This window comes from Pongo abelii, chromosome 21 (assembly GCF_028885655.2).
Source record: "Pongo abelii isolate AG06213 chromosome 21, NHGRI_mPonAbe1-v2.0_pri, whole genome shotgun sequence".
NCBI lineage: Eukaryota > Metazoa > Chordata > Mammalia > Primates > Hominidae > Pongo > Pongo abelii.
The window spans coordinates 63,178,317-63,181,237 of NC_072006.2; the positions used below are offsets into that span (position 1 = coordinate 63,178,317).

Consider the following 2,921-nt stretch of genomic DNA (forward strand, 5'->3'; position numbering starts at 1 on the left):
TTGCTTTTATAATGCACCCCCATTGCCAGAAATTCATTACAACCCTTTGGGGTATTAGGAAATTGGATAAATAACAAGACTAATTTGTTAAGGTCTGTCAAGAGAGAAAAGAAAGCAGAATCTGTCAACCGCACAATGATAAGGAGACAGGGTCATGCTCTGTGGTGGATCCTGGCCCGAGGGGCTCTCAGTGGGTCTGAGATTTTTAAACAGAAAAAAAAAGACAAGGGCAGAGCCCATTAAAGAGATCCTGGGCAGTGAAGGCAAGGCACTCCCATTGGTCGAAGACGGGGCCATTCGGGCATCAGTGGGATGGCTGCCAGGAATGGAAACATTGAAAGCTCACTGGGCATCTTGGGAGGATGCTAGGGAACTAACTCACTATTCCAAAAACTGGTAAATAAAGGGGAAAAATCAAGCGTTTATCTTGCTTTTTTAAAAAAACATAAGAACTGTATATCAGGGAAATTGGATAGTTAATGAGGGGAAGTTTCTCTTTATAGAAGTCTTTCAGGCAATAAATAAAGAAGACACACTAGAACTCGAATATTGCCATTTTAAGTGAAACCATGGGGATGCAATCAGCAGAATGTAGACTATGAAAAATTCTACAGCATCTGATCAGATTCCTTCAACCGGTAAATTGCAGGGATAGAGAGTATCTGTAGATTAAGACTTAGAAGATATATCAACCAAGTAACCACTTACAAAACATAGACTGGATTTGGATCCCGAATTGAACACATTTTCTTTTAAAGGTATTAGCCATTCAAGAAAACCTGGACACAGATTTGATATTTGATACTGAGGAATTGATAATTCGTTGTGATAATGGTATTGTTTATGTCTTTTGAAGAGCCCACATCTTTGAGAGATATACACAGAAATATTCGTGGTGTTTGGCATTTTCTCCAAAATAACTCATGGGCAGGGGAGACAGAGGGGGTCGACTATTGAGGATGGTGAGGGATACATGGGGGTTTATGGTACTATTCTCTCTGCTGTGCATATGTTTGATATTTTCCATATATATACATATATATATATATTCGAGATGGAGTCTCGCTCTGTCACCCAGGCTGGAGTGCAATGGCGCGATCTCAGCTCACTGCAACCTCCGTTTCCCAGGTTCAAGCATTTCTCCTGCCTTAGCCTCTTGAGTAGCTGGGATTGCAGGCACACGCTGCCATGCCCGGCTATGCTTTTTTTTTTTTTTTTTTTTCTTTTTCTATTTTCAGTAGAGACAGGGTTTCACCATGTTGGTCAGGCTGGTCTTGAACTCCTGACCTGGTGAACCACCCACCTCAGCCTCCCAAAGTGCTGGGATTACAGGCGTAAGCCACTATGCCAGGCCTGTTTTCCATATTTTTTTTTAAAAAGCAATCAACAACCCAGGAAGCGGGGCCTATGCAGGAACATCACCTCAAGGCCAAGCTTATAAAATCTATAGTTGATGAAATACTGCAAAGTGTTCATCAGCCCGTCATCAAGAAGTGCTGGAGCGATGATGTCAACGATCATGCCAGTGAGGGGCTCTGGCAGCTGATTCCAAAGCCAGTGTAATATCTGATGCCTACTCACTGTCACCCCCAGAGTCCTGAGGGCCAAGATGGCAAACTGGTTCCACCAAGCCAAGCAAGCCCAAACCATCGCTACCCAGGATGGAAGCCTCGTTTCACCAGGGCCACCCATGAAGCAAGCGAATGAAATATTCACCTGGACTCACCATCATCAATGCTTCAAGAAAACTGTGGTTTGGATGATCAAAACCATTTACCATCCCAGCCAGCCTGCCCCCTTCCAAAAGAAAGAGCATGTTTCAGCACCAGCTCCTACAAAGAAGAGTGACTGCTTTAAAAGAGGGACTGTCAGATGGGCTAATTTCCTGAATGTTTCCCAAACATTTCTTTTCATTTCTTCCTATAAGAGATGCTTTCCACAAATACCAAGGTATTGATTTTCCAATTGATCAAGGTGGAGAATGTTTCATACAGTTATGACTCCTGACAAGTGGGGAATAAAAAGCCAATCATAATGAGTTCATTTACTTGGCTTGATTATATTACTTTATAACACAATGCGTACCCAACACACCCTCTCAAGGACATCGCCCTGCTAGGCTGCCAGCTCTTCATGATGAGGCCGCTTAATGCTGAAATCCATCTTACTGCATGATGTGTGGATTTTAAAATCATGCTTAGTGGGCTTTAAAAAAAAATGCCATAGCCATGCTATGGACTCTTCCCCTACATCCATGAAGACTTGATTGATAGAGTGAGAATGACTCAGATTTGGGGATGGGGGTTATAGAGGGTGTTTGTTGATGAATGAAGTGGGGGGAATGCAGTGAAAGCCTAATTGTCAGTTATAAATATGCTGTATTTTCCCTATTGATTATATGACATCGAAATTAAAAGGATTACCTTATTAGATCATATTTAGGCATAAGTATGCCCTTCGTGCTTGACTGGGGCACTTGCAAGAGACTAATTATTTGAGATGAACAGCACAGTCTGTTCAGCGCCCCAGACGGTCCAAGCGCTGCCCCTATTCCTATGCAGATGCTGTTGGACTCTTCAGTCTCTTTCATGAAGTTCATAGAGATTCTCTGTTCTGACCAGCCTCCTGTGGCTACACAGAGACCTCCTATACATCTTCTCAGCAAATTAGGAGATGGGGCCTAAATAGGACTTCTGTTTGAGGATTTGGATGGCTGGCGCATCGTTTTCCATAAGCTTTTTGGGGCAAGGTCTGGAGTTGAGTGGTCACCAACAGAGCCTGGCACTTCTTTAAATAAAATGTCTTACAACAAAACCCCAGCGCTCCAGCACTCCCAGGAAATGAATCATGGAGGTCTGCCTGAGGTGACTCCGTGGAGAGCAGAGCATTTATCCCCGTGGACACCACAAAGGCTTCTTGTT

The 2,921-nt window shown here is 43.3% G+C and overlaps 1 long non-coding RNA gene across 1 annotated transcript; it reads left to right on the top strand.

Moving 5' to 3' along the window:
• Positions 1 to 659: 659 nt before the first annotated feature.
• On the top strand, positions 660 to 2,038 carry LOC112130368 (uncharacterized). Its single transcript, XR_002912644.2, has 2 exons — positions 660 to 758; positions 1,594 to 2,038. It is a non-coding gene; the product is annotated as an uncharacterized LOC112130368 (long non-coding RNA).
• The last annotated feature ends 883 nt before the right edge of the window (positions 2,039 to 2,921 follow it).